At 31.1% G+C, this 20,047-nt stretch overlaps 1 protein-coding gene across 2 annotated transcripts in view; it reads right to left on the bottom strand.

Annotated features, from left to right (window-relative positions):
- The window catches only part of LOC149409338 (Krueppel-like factor 7), a 354,445-nt gene that overhangs the window by 254,796 nt on the left and 79,602 nt on the right, over positions 1-20,047 (bottom strand). Inside the window, exon 1 of one of the 2 annotated variants that reach the window (XM_089649752.1) lies at positions 19,011-19,056. The exons of the other annotated variant lie outside the window; for it this stretch is intronic. The gene's annotated coding sequence lies outside the window, so the exon portion shown is untranslated. Of the gene's footprint in view, positions 1-19,010; positions 19,057-20,047 lie in introns of those variants that run through there. 2 annotated transcript variants of the gene reach the window in all.

Below are 20,047 nucleotides of genomic sequence, written 5' to 3'. Positions count from 1 at the left end.
TTTGCACTATATTTTTTTCTTATTTTTGTTGTATTTTTATGATCTCATTTTTGTCTTCTTTTACATTTATATGTATATATTTTTGATGATTTTCATAGCTGTGTTATTTTTATTTTATTTTTTTGTATTTTATATTATAGAAACAAACAGTACATGATTTACAGAGGTGAAACCATATACAGGAATATGATATGTTTCCTTGTAGTGTCTGCTAAGTGGTATGTTTATTCCTTAATTACCAGGTGACGAGTGTAGTATATAGGAGTGTGTGTAATGTATGTGTGAGTGTTTGTGTGTGTGTCTGTAGGTATGCGCATTGAATAGTTTAAATTATTGACATGATGCCACTTTTGAATTTGGGCAGTGAATCCGAAAAAATGTCAATGTTAGAGTTTAGACAAATATTATTTAGAGTATGAAGAGCTCGGTTAATTGGCGAATTAGATCCTGCATTTGTTTTATAATTAAACGTGTGGAATACCACTGTATGTCGTGTACGTCTCAAAGGTATGTTGAAGTTAATAAAGGACAGAAGTTCGGTACAGTCGATGAGACATAACATAATGTATTATTATAATCATCGAAATATTTCGATTTCCGATGATTATATGGGATATGTGGAATTGCACTCACCTGCCCACATTCCGGAAAAAATAATTAATTATCATGTTAGATAAAATAAAATAATTATGTTAATTCCATGTCATGCTCACACAGCGAAAATTTATTAGTTTTCCACGACCCCTGAAAGATAGGGGTATGGGTGTAAATCATAAATGTATGTCTGCTTGTGCTGTGTGTTTGTAGGTATATATGCAAAAATATGGTTTTAATGAAATATATTCTTCTGTATTTTTGCTTCATTTCATCATTTTTCAATTATATCTCTGCTTTATTATACATACGGTCCGATAATTTTTCCAAGTGCGTTTGCACTTACGAAATGACGAAATGCGAAAACTCGTGTTCCGACATCATGATAATATTATATAAGTAATTTACTAAAAAAATTTCAGAAAATCTGTTGTTTCATTCGTTAAGGCCTTCAATTTTCGTTTTTAACCGGATTAACAATAATTTGTAGGATTCTTAATAAATTTGTAATACTTGTTTTTCTCCGTATAAGCCGTACGATTATTTAATTATATTTCAGAAGTGTGTGTGTTTTGTAGGGAACAATGTTTTTTATTTAGCCAACACCAATTTTATAAATTATTTACAAATAGAAAAATTAAACACTTAGTTAACTACCTACTATATAAAACAATACTACGAAAATAAAACTTATTTGAAATGAAAAATTTTCCTACCTACATAAAATGCTTGGCGGCAGTTCTCGGAAACCAAAAACACCAGTAAGGAAACACTCATTCCTAGTGTGGTTTAACGGCAATGGTAAGTACGGCTTACTAGCAAAACAAATACAGTCCCTTGGTATTTTTCCAGTGACCAAAATCCGCACATTTTTAGAGTCTTTGTAAAGAGTTATTATTATAAGTAGTACGTGTAGACTGCGAGGAATAAACAGAAAGTACGGGAAGACGCGGAGCAAGAAGCAGTCAGCGGCGTTCCGGAGCTATAATGTAGGTTCTAAAGTTCTAATGGTGTTGACTGTTGACGCGCAGAACCAAGAACCGTGCTATGCACGCTTCATGGGAGCACAGCATGTAAATTAATATGTGACCATTGTACGCACAAGGAACAAGCGTGAGAAAGTTCGACAAGTCGGCCACAAACATATTGCTGTGTTTGTGTCCGTAATGAGAAATGCTAACTTATGTAAGTACGGTATGTATTAACGCATATGCTGTCCTACACTTTACACGATTTTCTACAAAAAATATTGCCTTTATTTGGTATTCGGGGTAATTAAGGAATCATGCAACATTCTATTATAAGTTCACGTAATTTGAAAGATTTTTTTCCGATTATTTCATGGCAATGTTTACCATACGATTTCAGAATAAAGCCAGTAATCTAACATTAATAAAAGTTTTATAAATAGATTTTGGGAAGTTCTTAAGTTTATATGGTTTTTTTTTAATTGAAAATAATATTAACAATTCTTGAACTCGTGTCCTTTAGTCTACCTAATTAAATTTTCACATTATCTTCAATTATTTTCTGGTAAGAACTTTGCATTTATTGCAAAGAAGACTGCAATAATGTTTTGTTTTTAATATGTTACTTATTTGGTATTATACCTAGGTACGTATGTTATGTACAGATTAACATAAAGTAAAATATTACTTACTTGTTTAATACAGCGTAGTATAAATTAAATACACAAATGATCTTCAACATAAATAAACAAGGTTTTTGTGATTTTTTGAATGAATTTCACTCAGTTGATTAAATCATTGTAATAAAATAATGTTTAGTTTTTGCAATACAGCAGAGAAAAATATCAAGCAGTAGTATAAAATAACTTATAGTTAAAAAAATTAGTAAATATAGAAAATAAAAAGTTTATGGAAAACAGAAAAAATTATACGAAAAGTTCAGTTACAGTTGGTTGGAGGTAATATTTCAATTTATGTTGAAATTTTTTATTTTCTGTAATTTTAATATAACCCGGATGATTGCTAAAGGAACTTATTCCTAAATAGAGGTAGGTATTTCGAGTACTTATGCTTAGGATGAGTCGTATCACAGAATTTACAGGGTCCATCATCATGACACATCTGCCCTGATAATGGACACTGTAACGTTATACGAAAGGTTGGCTAAAGAAGGAGTTAGCGCAACACGGCATAACACTCCAAAAAAAAATAACAAAAATACTTTTGACCGTGAAAATCTTAAATCAAATTTAGTACGCAATGTTCGTATGAAAGTCTTAGTAATACTGAACGTGTACTTAATTTGGAAAGATTTAAATAATATTGGAACCTGAAAATTGTTGCATTGACCAAGAAATTCAAAACAAAAAAAGCAGTATGAAAGTCGTATTCAATTCCTGTTTCTGTCCAAGTACTGTGTGAAAAACAGCCCCGTGCTGAAATAATAACAGAACTTGAGAAAAACTTCCACAGAACTTCAATTATAACTTTGAAATTATATGAATCGTTCATATTCTATGAAACAAGCCGTCCTTATTATTCCATTTTCGTATTTTAATATTATTCTGATTCTAAAAGTTGATCCTAATAATTTAATATGGTTTAGATACATACCTATCTACAATATTAAAAAACCGTTGTCATATTTCTTAGGTTTCAACCATACAACACATTTTGAATGATCAAACTCAATCATCAAACTGATTTTGATTATCTTTATGCGTCAAGAACTATTTATATTGGGACAAATATTAGACATTATGTTAACAATCTATAAATTCGTTTATTATGATATTTGCATGACATGTATTGTGCGCCTATACTTGATTTGCTTCCCTTTTGTTTTGCACTGTCCATATGTTCTATTTAATTTTCCTTTTTGTTGAATTTAATTGCGGAAAGACATGATGTTCTGGAATTGGATTCGAGAACAAAGATGCCAAGAAGGTTTGAAAATAACTTGTAACTACTAATCACCGTGACCCTTGCTGGTGTCGGTACCTACATATATAATAAGCCTACATACATATTAGGCACATACTGTGTGCGTACAGAGCATAACCATCCTACTTTGTAAGTTGACGTTATCCGAGAAATCCCGTTGTGCGGTTGCTCAGGATGAGTTGTAAAACATCTGAGATGTATTATCGTATAGGAATGTGTCAGCAATGGAAAGTTAGACAGTTTCGAGTCATGGACAGTAAAATTGCTCGTAAACCAGTCAAACTTTATCATCGTAAATGTAAGGAACATCACAATACAAACACTGTCGGTAGGTTGGGTAGTGGCTGGATACGGAAGGATAAACGTTATTTTAAAAGGTGGGGTCGCGAAATGCTAATATTTTATATTGCAGAAATATCTTAAGGGTCGATAAATCTGAATTTAAAAACCTCATAAAGCTGCATTTACCTGCAAAACATTTTTTAAATTATCTAAAAATCTTAAGACAAAGTCCATCAATCATACTGTTTAACATTGCTCTAAATATGAATACTGTAGGATTTAGGATTAATAAAAAAACTTATTTCATGCCAACAGGCTTTTCTCAACACGCTGTTGTCAACAGTACATTAAAATTGTGATTCTTTATGGGCTTTTCACGCGGGATTTTGACTTAGTAATACTGAACGTGTACTTAATTTGGAAAGATTTAAATAATATTGGAACCTGAAAATTGTTGCAACAAGAAATTCAAAACAAAAAAGCAGTGAAATTTTTATAGATTCAAATCACACCGTTCAAAAGTTTTCTTGCTCGAAACATGTAAATATGATGTGTAATTATTCTTCAATTCACACGACGATTGTAAATACAAATTTCCTGTTGCCTAGCTAACCCGAGGGAAAAGTTCAACAAATATTATGTTATGTTGGTTAATATATTTTCTCAGTACATATTCTGCGAAGTGAATGACTCAATTGAATGATTTCCGCAACGTGTCACGGAGCATTCCGAAAATGGAAGAAAATTTTTCGAATGGCGTACAAGAAAATAGAAAATTCAATTTAACTTCCGCGGTACCTACTGACAAACCTGCCGGCGCGCGTAGAGAGCGGAGTACCAACCGATTCTCCTAACCTAAGTATGAGTATGTTATTACTTACATTTCCAGTACCTACCTTCGTAAGTTTGTACCTCCGTAGGTTAGTACCTTCTTACTTTAGTTCAACGTACACACGCGATGAAATAAGTACTATTGGTTGATTGTGAACATGGCATAGAAAAAGCGTTGTTTGCAATAGAGAGCGGGTGTGTATTTGACAAATCTTTTTGCTGCTTAATCGGGACTGTTGTAGACTTAAGGTAAACTTGCCGCCAACTTATAGCCAATGGGGGAACTTTGTCGTATAAAATCTTACTGGTGCTATCTATTTACTATCTTCTATTAAACGATTTAGCGTAAATACTTGTCTTTATTTATTAAAAATTAAGCTTCCTTTGTGGGATTTTGTTTTGTTCAATAAGACAAACCTCATTATAAGATGCGTGGCTATTTAAATGCAAAAACATTATTTTATAGCCACAGCTTTTCAAGTATTATATATTGTTAATGTTAATTACAACATTGTTTATAAACATCATGAAAATGGCACCTTCCTTGTCAAAGTTAAAGTTAACCAGTTTCGAACACCACAGTGCTAGTTTTCGTCATGAAACTGGTTTCTACGCCTTCCTTGTTAAAGTTAAAGTTAATCAGTTTTGAACAGTACAGTACTAGTTTTTGTCATGAAAATGGTTTCCACGCCTTCCTTGTTAAAGTTAAAGTTAATCAGTTTCAAACAGCACGGTACTAGTTTTTATCATGTAAATGGCTTCCACGCCACCCTTGTGTAAGTAAAAGTTAACCAGTTTTGAACACCACAGTGCGAGCTTTTGAGAATGATATTACAATAACGTTTTTTTCTTTTTTTTTCGTTTTTAAACATTAGTTTTTATAAAATATTATTTGGTTAGCCTCACTGGGTTACCAGTGCTGAGGCCCCCGTATAGAGTACAAGTATAATTTCCAAAAAAAAATACTGCTTACAATCCATTCATATTAGTTAAGGTTGATGAGAAGCAGTCTGTAGTTTGCATGTGCATCTCATTTTCTCTGACCAGCTAAACACCAAACAAACGTACCGCAGTTCGAAGTCAACAAACCAGTAAAATCGACCAAATGTAGGACAACGGCTATACGTACCTTACAAGCTGTCCGAAAACATTAAATACCAAATTTTCTCGTTTTGTGAGATGTTTCATAGTTATTTTTATAAATAGCTTCCTGTTTATTTCGACCGGCTATAAATAATGAATGGCGGCTATCGAGACAACATTGCAAATCTTTCGGAGGAGAAACATATCTTAAATAGAAATGGAAGCAGATTGTACTAAAATGTTATGAATTATTTGCGAGTGAGATTTAACCTCTCCGTATATAAAACCATTTTTAGAGCACAAAGCAAGTATAATGAGGATTATCATATTTGTAAGGTGAAAAGCCACATGCCGGCCGGCGGATTGACACCTACAATTTCTGGCTGCTACATAATAACCAATATTCATACAGAGTCCGTACTTGTACTAGCCTCACAATTATAATGTGGTAATAATAAATACACCCCATATTATATTTTAGATAAGTTTTTAGATAATCAACATAAATAAAAAGGCTATGTCCCTTTAGAACCAAAAAATACTGGGCCGATTTCGTTGAAAATTTCTATGTTGGTTCTTATTAGTTCCAGGGGTGGAGAGTGAACGGTAGATAAGTCGTACCTGAGGTAGACTCTGTAACGGAATATGATACATAGTCCAATTAAAGTCATCGTAATATTAACAAATTATTATTAGCATTAATTACTCGCCTGAAATATCCACACAAATTGAAAATATCTCCCGAGTAAATTTACCGAGGATTTATCCCAATTTATTTATTGATTTATTATGATATTTATTCCCGTCGGCGACATTTATTTTTACTCGGGTGATATTTTCAATTTGTATGGATATTTCAGGCGAGCAGATTATAATAATTTGTTATCCTTTGTGCTATGCATAAAAACCTTGTCTTATAAACATTAGTTTATCATTAAAAATGGTAGTTTGTTAACAGTAACAATCTGAATGTCATGATACTACATGAAGTGAATGGTAAAAAAATTCGAAGACACGTGAGAATGAGATGATTCAAACAATTATTTGTGGTAAAATGAGGCATACGTGATAAACGGAGAAAGAGGCGTAGGGAGAATGCATGATGTGGAAGTGAATGGTAGAAGAATTTGTGGTAAAATGAGACGTACGTGATGAAAGGAGAAAGAGGCGTAGGGAGAATGCATGACGTGGAAGTGAATGGTAGAAGAATTTGTGGTTAAAAGGAGACGTACGTGATGAACGGAGAAATAGGTGTAAGGAGAATGCATGACATGGAAGTGAATGGTAGAAGAATTTGTGGTTAAAAGGAGACGTACGTGATGAACGGAGAAATAGGTGTAAGGAGAATGCATGACATGGAAGTGAATGGTAGAAGAATTTGTGGTTAAAAGGAGACGTACGTGATGAACGGAGAAATAGGTGTAAGGAGAATGCATGACATGGAAATGAATGGTAGAAGAATTTGTGGTTAAAAGGAGACGTACGTGATGAACGGAGAAATAGGTGTAAGGAGAATGCATGACATGGAAATGAATGGTAGAAGAATTTGTGGTTAAAAGGAGACGTACGTGATGAACGGAGAAATAGGTGTAAGGAGAATGCATGACATGGAAATGAATGGTAGAAGAATTTGTGGTTAAAAGGAGACGTACGTGATGAACGGAGAAATAGGTGTAAGGAGAATGCATGACATGGAAATGAATGGTAGAAGAATTTGTGGTTAAAAGGAGACGTACGTGATGAACGGAGAAATAGGTGTAAGGAGAATGCATGACATGGAAGTGAATGGTAGAAGAATTTGTGGTAAAATGAGACGTACGTGATGAAAGGAGAAAGAGGCGTAGGGAGAATGCATGACGTGGAAGTGAATGGTAGAAGAATTTGTTGTAAAATGAGACGTACGTGATGAAAGGAGAAAGAGGCGTAGGGAGAATGCATGACGTGGAAGTGAATGGTAGAAGAATTTGTGGTTAAAAGGAGACGTACGTGATGAACGGAGAAATAGGTGTAAGGAGAATGCATGACATGGAAATGAATGGTAGAAGAATTTGTGGTTAAAAGGAGACGTACGTGATGAACGGAGAAATAGGTGTAAGGAGAATGCATGACATGGAAATGAATGGTAGAAGAATTTGTGGTTAAAAGGAGACGTACGTGATGAACGGAGAAATAGGTGTAAGGAGAATGCATGACATGGAAGTGAATGGTAGAAGAATTTGTGGTAAAATGAGACGTACGTGATGAAAGGAGAAAGAGGCGTAGGGAGAATGCATGACGTGGAAGTGAATGGTAGAAGAATTTGTTGTAAAATGAGACGTACGTGATGAAAGGAGAAAGAGGCGTAGGGAGAATGCATGACGTGGAAGTGAATGGTAGAAGAATTTGTGGTTAAAAGGAGACGTACGTGATGAACGGAGAAATAGGTGTAAGGAGAATGCATGACATGGAAGTGAATGGTAGAAGAATTTGTGGTAAAATGAGACGTACGTGATGAAAGGAGAAAGAGGCGTAGGGAGAATGCATGACGTGGAAGTGAATGGTAGAAGAATTTGTTGTAAAATGAGACGTACGTAATGAAAGGAGAAAGAGGTGTAATGAGAATGCATCACAAGTAAGTGAATCGTAGAAGAAATCGAGGATGCCCCATAAATATATGATACGACCAAGTGAATCAAATACTTATATACGGTAAAATTTGGCGCGTGTGATGAACGAAGAAAGGGATGTAAAGAGATTCTATAATATTCAAGTAAATGGTTCAAGAAGTCAGGAAAGCCCGACGAAGAGATGGCACGCTCAAGTGATACAATTTCAATCGTTTTATTTCCAACTTAAAAATGCACCAATTTTCAGATACACTAGAATTCGCGACCTCAAAACTTTACCCAAAATTATTAATAACCCTAGCAACGCCGGGTACAAATTAGATAAAACACAAGAGTCCTACATTGCAAGATGTTTCACAAATCATGTAAACCAACAAATAGCTGTAATTTTCTGTTTTTGTTTCTTGTGTTTGTATGACTTGTTGCATAGCTTTTATCAAATGTAATTTTATTCTTATTTTTTATGTTTGAAAGTATTTGTCAAATTAAAATTATACTACCAACCATGTAAAAGCCCTCTGGGCGTTAAATAAATAAATAAATAAATTGCGGAACTATTGAACTAAAGATTACCTTTATCAAATTTTCAAAGGCTGATGAAAATTTGGGGAGAAAAAATGAAGGAAGAGAACGTAAAAATATTTTAAAACACGTGCCTTTTCACATCGTGCAAACATACAATGATTTAAGATGTTTTTAATACTATACGAACAAAAAAAATCACTGACATTGAAAATATTTTTATTTTTTTTACTCTTTGGTTTTATTTATTTTACTAGCACCAACGCTCATTGTCGGGTAACTGATTCACGTGATCAATTGATATTTGACCTTTACTTTAAGCGTGGACTTAAAATGACGCGATAAAACATTATAAGCTAATTATTTTATCAAAGGAGTGAACTATTATTATTTAACAATCAACAAGATGAATGAATCATCTTTCAAAAATTGTTATGGTTGGTGCAGAGAAAAAAAATTATAATCCACATAAATTCCTTTATACTTCTTTATTATGATCAGTTCGTGTTTACACACTGTATTAAAAAAGTCAAAGCATGTCAATTTCCCGATAAAACATTAGTTTCAGAATAAATTGAGAACATGTGTTTTTTTCGAAATAAATATCATGACGGAATGTGACAATACGGTAAGTCAATATCAATATCAATGTTTGTATGAACACTTGTAACACTCGTTTTTAACTGATACCTTGTTTGGTAACCTCTGTAAATGCATTCGTTAAACGCCTGCAGTCCCATTTTTAACAAGAAACCGATTAGTTTGAACACATTTTTTTAAATTATTAGTGTTATATAAAAAAAAATTAACATAATTAAAATCAAATGAAATAATATAATTATTAAGTTCTGCAAGTATTTTTGGGTTTTTGTTATTGTTACAGCTGTTTCGGCTTTCAAACTGTGGTTATAACCACGTTTAGACGACTTATTTATATGATTTTATTTTACCCTCTCCCAATTTAAAACATAGGAAACAAAAAAACATAATTTTATCACATAGTTTATTATTTATTAGTTAACAATGATTTACTGCGTAAATATGATTACGAGAACCATGTGAACTTTCTTCATAAACGTGACTTTTAGTTATATTTATAAACCGACAGACTTCACATGGCATAAAAAAAGAGAGTGAAGATCACATGCATTCATAATCGGATGGACTGCCAGATGATTTCAATATTCAAAGCGCTCGCATTTGATGGAAACTTATTCATCCTTTGTTAAGACTACGAATTTGGACGTGCATCGGTGATGTAACTGTTTTAATTGGAGAGGGAGTATTCATTCCGTCATTTAATGTTTCTAGCATCAGCTCGTTATGTAAGTGAGGAAGAAGGGGAGGGGTATGATCCCAACATAGTGACATCAAGTCTAAAAGCATCAATGTAAGAGAAATTATTATAAACCGACCCGCCATCAAACGGTGGAATAAACTAACACTTTATCGGTGGTCCAGAATAAATTATTATTATTATCATCAACTACGGCATAAATAGAGGCGCCAAAAGAATAAAAAGTAATTATGGAATAAAAAAAAAACATCGTAAGAAAACGTTTTTAAATAAAACGTTATGGAAATCTAAGCGAATGAATTTTATTGTAAATTTCTAATGCATAACTCGTTTCAAAAGAAAAAGAATTTTTCTGGACTGGAAAATAATCGCTAAGGCGATGCACTACGTAGTAATTCAAAATCATGTGTTTTTGGTTTGAAAATTTGGTCGCCTAGAAATGTTTCAGATGCTTTAATTAAATACTGCAAGTAGAATACATCTTGGCCTTTGAAATAATCGAGTGTTTTTTAGATAAATCTTTTTATAAGCCCAGAAAAAAAAAGAATGTATACGGCCTATGAAAACTGCTTTAAAGTTCAAAATCTCCTACTTACGAACCCATTTTCGGTTATGATTTTATTGTATAATGTGGCAAATTAAGTTATTTGTAAAATGATCGGATTTTTTTTTAAATATATATGCCTGAACATCCACAAAATAAAATAAAAGTCTTTTTTTGACCATGTTTTTTTTTGTATAAATTAAAACAGGCTAATGATGTTAAGCGGGAATTTAAACCTTATCGCCATCTACGTAAGGGGTGTTTTTGATAGCGGCTCGATTAAAAATATTACACTACGTAGTAATATTTTTACCAAACTATGCCGCTATTTAAGGGGCCGAAGACCGATAGGTCTCCCGGCCAAGGGGAGTCAAAAAATATCGGGGAACTACGTAGTGCATGGTCTTAGTAAGTTTTAACGTTTGTTTATTGCGTGCTTCTAAATCCCAATTAGAAAATATTTGTTTTACACATGATGGACACCGTAGTGCAGTTCGAAACGTTAGCTAAAGAAGGAGGTAACGCAACACAGCATTATACACGGCAAATCGTATGAGTAAATATTTGGTTTATACCAAAAAATTTCAACGTCATCAAGTATTATTTAGCCTTTCAAACAAACACAAGCAGTAGGTATATTTTTTAATCTCTCTAGGGATGAAAATGATAAAGCCAATGAATTTTATATTGTATACGCCTAAACCTGCGTTGGTCGATGTTTAAAATTGACGGTGTTTGTTTTATTGCAATTCCTGCAATAATTTTTTTTTAAAACCGATATTTTTTTCACCCTCAAAAGATACAAAGGAATTTTTAAGCTGAATTTCCATTTGCCTAAAAGCTTTTATATCGATTTCCATGGCTTTATTAAAGTTCATATGAACAAACTCATATGGTAAAATGAATGTGATTCTAATTTATTTCATTCATTCATTCTTTGGGATTTAAAAACGTCCATATAATAATTTAATTGATAATTTTTCTTACCCATGTAAAATCTTTTGATTTTACAAGTTAATGATAATGGATACTGGTTCGTGGATTAATAATCAGCTATCAATGGGTTAAGATTACGAGCAATTTTAATAATTAGAAGATCAATGGTTAATGCCGCCAATCAAATATTATTTTAATAAGTGATTGTTACGATAAATAATTTAAAAATGTGAAAAAAAAATCATTCCTAATTTTATATTATACTAGTAATTATTATAACTAATTTTAGTATACTATTTATAATAATTTCTACCTAATTAATTTAAGGATTTCGGAAAGAGAAATGATTTATAAAATATTTGCCTCAGGATCAGGATTCATAGTGAAAGATACTCTCAGTATCGCCCTGGTAAAAGACCGTTATTCAAAATTGAAAAGTTGCTTGAAATGACTTTTACTATGTTTGGTGTCCAGATCTGAATAGCCAGGTACTTCCCTACCTTCTTCTTCCCCATCTCCTTCACCTCTCCACTACCTTCAGCCTCAAAACATACCCCAATTAGGGATGCCATAGTCTCCGTGGCTCCAGACGGTTGGGAACAGTTGCGATTCTTGTCCGGTTTCACATAAAAAATAAAGTTATAATAGGATGCCTATCAAAAAAAGAATAAAAGACAATAAGAAATTATTCAATATCATTCAAAATAATAAGTAGATCGGTACGTGCATACAATACAAAACAGGACTTTAAAAAATGTTGTTTCATAAAAAATAATAACACCGATACCTATTTAGAATGAAATAAATACAGTGCCATTGTATGGAGGTGTCGTGGTTTAGAACTAAAGTCAGCTGTCGAAAGTGATTAAGATTGTGTCAAAAGCATGATTAACAATGTCTGAATCGAATATAAAAAGGGGTACTTGGTTTTCAACAAATATCACGTTCCATTAAGAGTAAAAGTTAAATTTCGGCCTTTAATTAATTTAAGTTTCTCGTTACCGAGTCGCTGGGGTATTATTAACGGTAGGTAAATTTGTACACGGTTTAATGCAAGATAATGACAGTAGACTTGATAAGTCATTTTTTAACTGGGGTTCAAAAATTAACGGTATACTGTGCAGAAGCACAGTGGATAAAATGTGCGCTAAAATTCCAAATCAAATGAAGTATTCAGTAAAGTTTATTTTAATTCAACATTTGTGGATGTTTCATCAATTTTAAACAGTTTTTTTCTTCTATTTTCAGCTTGCAGAACCATTTTTACAACATATATACACAATATACCTTTAAATCGTATAGGAACGTAAATTATAAATATACAAGACAAGACGTAATTTTTTTCATTTTGTCATGGTCGAGTGACTTGTACGTATAATTAAAGTGACAGAGACCATGTATTGACAATTTTAATTATCTAATTATCGACTTCAAAACTTTAAAGATTGGCTTATCCTTAATCAGGACAGATGAATAATTTTACTTCCATTTTCCGTGTTTATAAGAGTTTGTTTCGATTGCATTTGTGAGAGGTTTCGATTGAATAATAATAATAATGTACTTACGTAAAGCTGATGTCAATCAATCCCGATACTCTGTTACTTTGGTACTGTTTAAGTTTACTGTTTATAATGCTCCGGATTAAGGCGAAGCTTTATATGCAATCACTATTTTCAATTAATAGGTTCATATTATGAATACCAATAAATATGCTCCGTTTCGTAAGTACAATTAAAATAAAATTATGAAAAATGTAAGCGCACTACAAAAAAAAATTATTACAAACGTATGAATGCATCATATGAGAAACAACTTTAAAAATATATAATTTGAATATTAAAATTATCTGTCACAGTTTCCCTTGATATTTTTTTCTAAATCTACTGTTTCTAGACTCCGATTGCCAAGCGATTTTTACACCTATTACTTATATTCGGATGATATAATGCACACTGAGAAAATACACATTTATGGCTTCATTTATTCCTTTAAATAAATAATGCGAACAAAATACAAGTACGCGATTCCCGCGGGGTTAAATTGAGTTTACTAACGTAATTGATATATAGTTAACTGTTCTAGTCATCTCATATTCAAACTTTGTTAAAATCCCATCTTAAACTTTGCGAAATTTCACCACAATAATTTCTAGAATGTACACTGTAATATGACAGAGACTGTTATTGCAATTTGTTTTATGACAACATGACTAATAATGTTCAGTATGATTTATTCACGGATACAAAGGATAAAACTCTTTCCCACAGGAGCAAGCCTTTTCGAATAACCGCAGAGGCATATTAGATAAAAAAATAAAGTAAATAAAGTAAAGTAATAAAGTAAAGTAATAAAGTAAAGTATTGTTGTACTTAAAAATAATTAATAATATTTGAATGATTTGAATGAATGTGCATGCTGGACATATTCTAAATTATTTCCTATCATGTCAATCTTCGTAATCATTGATCAAACCGAAACCACTCAACTGAACATAAAACGCCATTATGTTTAAATATAAATAGTTATATAGTTAACTATTTATCAATTGCGTCAGTAAACTGAATTTCATCACGCGGGGATCGTGTATTTTATTTTCTTCTAATTATTTATTAGGAAGAATAAATAACTTATAATTACTTTACATTTTTAATAATATTAAATTTGAATAATATGTAAATGAAATCTTCGGTATGGGAGATCCCAATGAGGATATATATATTTATATCGATTTGTTTCAAAAAAAGGAAGAATATGAAACACTTATTATCATTACTTTAAATAGCTTTAACACCTTATTACAGTTCAAAAAATCACTACGGTGTAAAAACCTTAAATTTATACGTTTTTTTAAATATAACTGGTATACTAAATAAGTTGTGTAAATTTCATTAGATTGATAAACTATCTTTTATGTTAAAACATTACTAATATAGAAACTGTTAAAATAGTTCATATAATGATATATAGATTGTTTACAAAGCCAAAAGGGGTTGTTTCTCTGTTGTATAAACTTGAAATTACACATACTATTTCGGAATATTTCCAAAGTATTTTAAAAGTGCTATATACCGTTTTAAGAATATAGATAAAATTAACTTTTAGATTTTTGTTTTTGAATAAGACTTATGAATTGACTTATTTTAATTTCAAACAAGATAATAGTTGAATAATAAACGAGAGTGTGCGATATTTTGAAAATACGTTCCTTTTATTTAGGGAATCTAGAATAAAACTATCGTCTCACTTTTAATCTCGTTTACAGAATTAAAAAAAAATAAAAAAATAATTCTCAAAAAGTAAGAACAACAAAATACATTGTTAGCGTAATATAAGAGTTTATTTCTGTGATTTATATTTATCTACACATATATAAGATATTTGTGTTATGTGTCCAAAATAACCTGAATCTGTATCGGCACACTTTGCTTTGTTCTCACAAATATTCTATGGGCTAATACTCTTCTGTAATTCTGAATCTTAACATGCCTATTTGATTCACTTGGTAATGGTATGATTCCTCTAGCTATAACTTTTCTGGGGCGTAGAATGAAATGCCTACTACCTACTTGAGCGTAAGTAAATTAACAAACCAAAATTTACTGAGTGGTCACAGCGTTGGTTCCCTTTGAGATTATTATTTTTAACTTCAAAGAAGTTCAGTCTCTGCATTGCACAAAATCAACAACTTTTAATATTTATCTTTGACTGCAACATTTGTTGAAGAACTGCTTTGGCTTTCAACGGTTTATTTGGATGCGACGTTAACATCAACATTATCTCAAAGGACTACCCGAGACGGCCGAGACGCCGAACAAACTCTACATGTTAAAATATTAAACTAAACTTCTACTTGAACCCTGACAAGAAGAGCATGTAATGCTGCGTGCTGAATATGTACATAAAATTGAACGGCACAACATAGAAGTAAAAGAATATATTTAGTCTTGCTCATTAACTTGATTCATTTAATGATAAAATAAGGAACTGCTAACTTCGGTTTATACGGTTCTTATTTCGAATAAACATAATATTAATTTGCTTTGTCTTTTTGTGCCCTTTATAACACAGTACACTGAAAGCAGAAGAAGAAAAGACGAAAAAAAGATTGGCCAAAGTTCGTGAATTTTTTGTTAAATATATTTGTGTGAAGTGTGAAAAAGATAGAAACGTTAGGATAACCTTTAAAATACGTATATGAAATTAAATAAGTGTCTTTGTTCCGGGTAAAATGGTATAATTACATTTTTTAATAACGATATGCGTCACCTTTAAATCGACTGCATTATTTTGGTAATACATTTGGGAATATTGTATACTTGTTTAAACATTCCGTTTAAGTGATAAAAATAAATCTTAATAATTACTTTTCCGAATTGTACGAGTTTACCTCTTCGTAGTGAATACATATCTATTCCTGTTTCTTTATTTTTATTTATAAATATATTCCAAATAATTTTTTTAAATATATTTTTTATATCTGTTATAATTTACACTATTTAATTAAATTAGTTAATCTTATTTTATACCTTAAAGTTGTGAGTTGTAATATAATTTCAAATGTACCAAGCATAAACGTGATGGAACTTTGTTTGTTTTATAAGTCAAAACTATGTACTTGCTTTACCATTGTTACAACACAACTTTAATACTTAAATTTATATTTACTTCATGTAAAAAACCCAAAATGTAAATAAAGAAATTAAAATTTTGGAAAATTTAAATGGATTAGTAATACTAAATTATGAAAGAAACTTTCGTGTGCTTTTAAAAACGATATTTAATTTTGGGATACGTTCGAAAACAGCAAATCTATTTGAAAATATTTCTATAAAATTCATGAAACTGGCAGATAAAATTCTCAAAAGATCCTGGGGATAAATTCTATTTTGAAAATTGGGTCAAATTTAACACGGGAAGGAACGGGAAAACCTTAAGTGCTAATCGTCACAGACGGTTATAACCCCAAGCGAGCAAGGCAACTACTTAAAATGGATAGAATAACTAAGAAAGCTGCTACAACTATTTACAGAAGATTAACAACTCACGATACATCAGGAAAGTGCCTAGCTACCAATAGCTATGAGAAACATGAAGAAAATTTAAAAAAAAAAACGATTAATATTGGTGGCAATATTGTTAACTGATTGAAAGAAGGCATAGATTTATAAGGAGAAATTTTGTCGAACAATACGATATACTCTAAATAATATTTGTCTAAGCTCTAACATAGACATTTTTTCGAATCCACTGCTCAAATTCAAACGTGGCATCATGTCAATAATTTAAACTTTTCAATGCGCATACATACAGATACACACACACAAACACTCACACATACATTAAACACACTCCTATATACTACACACGTCACCTGGTAATTAAGGAATAAACATACCACTTAGCAGACATTATAAGGAAACATATCATAGGTACTCAACATGAAGTATATAATTCCTGTATATTGTTTAATTTCTGTAAATCATGGACTGTTTGTTTCTATAATATAAAATAAATAAAAAAAAATTAAAAATTACCAAATAAGCAAGGATGACCCTGTAGACCACTTTTTAATTTTTGTTGTCTACTGTCAAAGTAATGGGATACTTATTGGGCTGTAAAAATATATTATGTTTGTTTATTATGTTATAGGCAATATATTTGGATACAGCATTATAAGAAGTGATCTGGAGTATGATAGTAATGTATGGACTCCGTACCTAACTAAATATAAAGGTATATAACCTATTTGCAAGATAACAAACAAAGAAATTATGTGTCAAGCGATTTAGTTGGTTTTAAACTTATAAAAAAAAACAGAGATGGAGCGTTATTTTAACTTATTCGGAATATAATTTAAAAAAAAAACATTTGTATATATGTGGCGTTTATACAGTACTTCAAACATAAAAAGGTGTGACTTAAATCAAAAATCGAGACGAATTTCATCCAGTGAGAAAAAGGATAGAAAAGAGGAAAGAATTTCCAACATGTGGTACATCTAATTATGGGTTGATTATTACTTGTTGTGCCAAAACCAGAAAGCTGGCTCAAAGAGACAAGTGTGTGGAGATTGGTATATACGTATATATTTAAAAAAAAATTGTTTGTTTTATCACCACTCAATAAATTAACCGACCGGTTCCAGTTCAACCTGAAACTTTATTAGGGTTGTATAAATACATACGAACGTACATACAAATTTAATGTTTCTACGTATGAATTTATACAACCCTAACGAAGATACAGGCTGAACCGAAACAGGTTGGTTTATTTATTTAATAAAGTGGTCTCCAGACAAAAAAATTATTTGCGTAATTTTAATATTCGACCTACTCGTCGACTCTTTCCGTCCGGTCGCCAAAACTCTGTGCGATATATTTGCTTCTATTCTCATTAAAATTTCCAATGGATCTATTCCAAATGACGGTGAATTTTTTATTTCTAATATATTTAATGAGTACATTTTAATAATAATAAAATAATTGTTTTACTGTCACAAAATAAAGACTTGTTTACTTTAATTTTCACTTCCTTAGATTAAAAATATCAATTTCGATGTGTCACATCTGGAAGGCGTCATTTAAAAAAAAAATCGTAACCATGAAATTAATTAAAAAATATATCTTTATTATTTTTTTAAAGCTGTCTTATTCTCACTCTGTAAATGACAGATCTTTTTATATTATTAAAAATGAGTATACTACGGAGTCATCTCACATCTTCGAGGGATTCAAATAAAAAGCGTTAATTTCGTGTTCACATCTTCACCGCTTCAACACAATGTATAGAATATAATTATCTTTGTTCTTTCCAATCTACATCTTCCAATTCTCCTATTCCTTTAACCTATTGATAACTCTTTAAAATGGGGAAGCCACAGTTTCGCTGTATATGATAAAATGAAACGATATCATCATTTTAAAATTTGAATAAAATACACTAGTTAAAACTCTTTAAAAAGCTTTTACCAGTTCGACATCAATCGAAACAGCCGCCAAGTGTAAATATAAATAGTGATACCTATCGTATCACTCAAGCATTTCATTTTTTTCATTTATCATAAAACATATTATTATCTATAGATTATATTCGTACTTTGGAAATAAAACATATATTTCCATCATTAAAATTACATGTATCCATAATATGACGCAAATATCCTGTAAATCCAAACGCAATATAACATTTCGCAATAAATAAACATTGGAACAGTTCGCAAGGGTGGCTTTTAAAAATGCAAATAATGTATCGGTCACAGAATTATAGTGATCAGCAGCAGTTAGTATACAGCAAATATCGCTTTGTACATTCAAGTCGCAATGCATTCAATAAATAATGGACAATCGTTTTTATGAAATAAAACAAAATTACATACCAACTTACCAAGTTAGCCGACCCTTTACCTAGTTTGTTTATCTTTGTATGTGAATGTATATATAGAAGGAGGCCGTACCTGCAAACAAAGAAAATAACTTTTTAGAAAATGTATTATATTTGAAAATTTTTAAAAACATTAATATTTATAAAAGTAGGTTATTAAAAACACCTTGTTTTTACCACGATAATCTATATATTTTTTTAAATCAACATGTTTCGAGAACGATATTCTCTTCCTCAGGACATAAATTGTACTAAAACTCAATTATGAAGTATAAAAAAGGCCTGGGTAGAAATGAAAGTAAGGGGGGGAGGGGAAGAGAGGTGAAAAGAGAGGAGCTTAGAAGATCAAAGACAAAAAAATACAATGGAAATATGTTTAGGATAGGGTTATTCAAAAAAATAATTTGATTATTAATAATATTTAAATTTGTAATGACATTTTTCCTAATTTATAATATTTCTAAAACATCTAATTTCTGAAAACCACTAACGTTAGTGTGTAAAATTTTTAAACCTTTATTTATGTCAAATGGATGAAAAAAATTCAATTAGATGGTTGGCAAATTCTGAATAGTTATTGCTATTCAGACATAGATAACATTTGAGATGTCTAAAATAAAGATTATCGTAGTAAAAACAAAGTGTTTTTAATTATTTCATTAATATAGATATAATATTGGATCGTACTTAAAAACGCTGTAATAGTGTCATTATAGTGTGGGTACATTGTAATATTGAGAGCCATAAAAAGTATATAGTATGTATAAAACGTTTTATATAAATTTTAATAATAAACGCTGTTAGTATAACCCACGCGCACACAAAATGAAAATGTGGTTATCCAACTAAATCCTGTTGTTTATCTTCTGTGTTTACAGATTCGGAAATAATATTACAGCAAAATATTAGTTTGAAATTGGCAAATAAAAACATTTTCTAGTTTATATTAAATTGAGAACGAAAAGTAGGTAGGTCAGTAAGTTTAGTCTGAACAGAAAGCAAGAGAAATTACATTGTGAAATAATTAAATCTCTCTCCGCATATGAAAACACAGTAATCA

The sequence above is a fragment of the Hesperophylax consimilis genome, chromosome 31 (genome assembly GCF_061612785.1).
Source record: "Hesperophylax consimilis isolate HC1 chromosome 31, BYU_Hcon_1.0, whole genome shotgun sequence".
NCBI lineage: Eukaryota > Metazoa > Arthropoda > Insecta > Trichoptera > Limnephilidae > Hesperophylax > Hesperophylax consimilis.
This window is presented reverse-complemented; position numbering and strand designations above follow the sequence as displayed.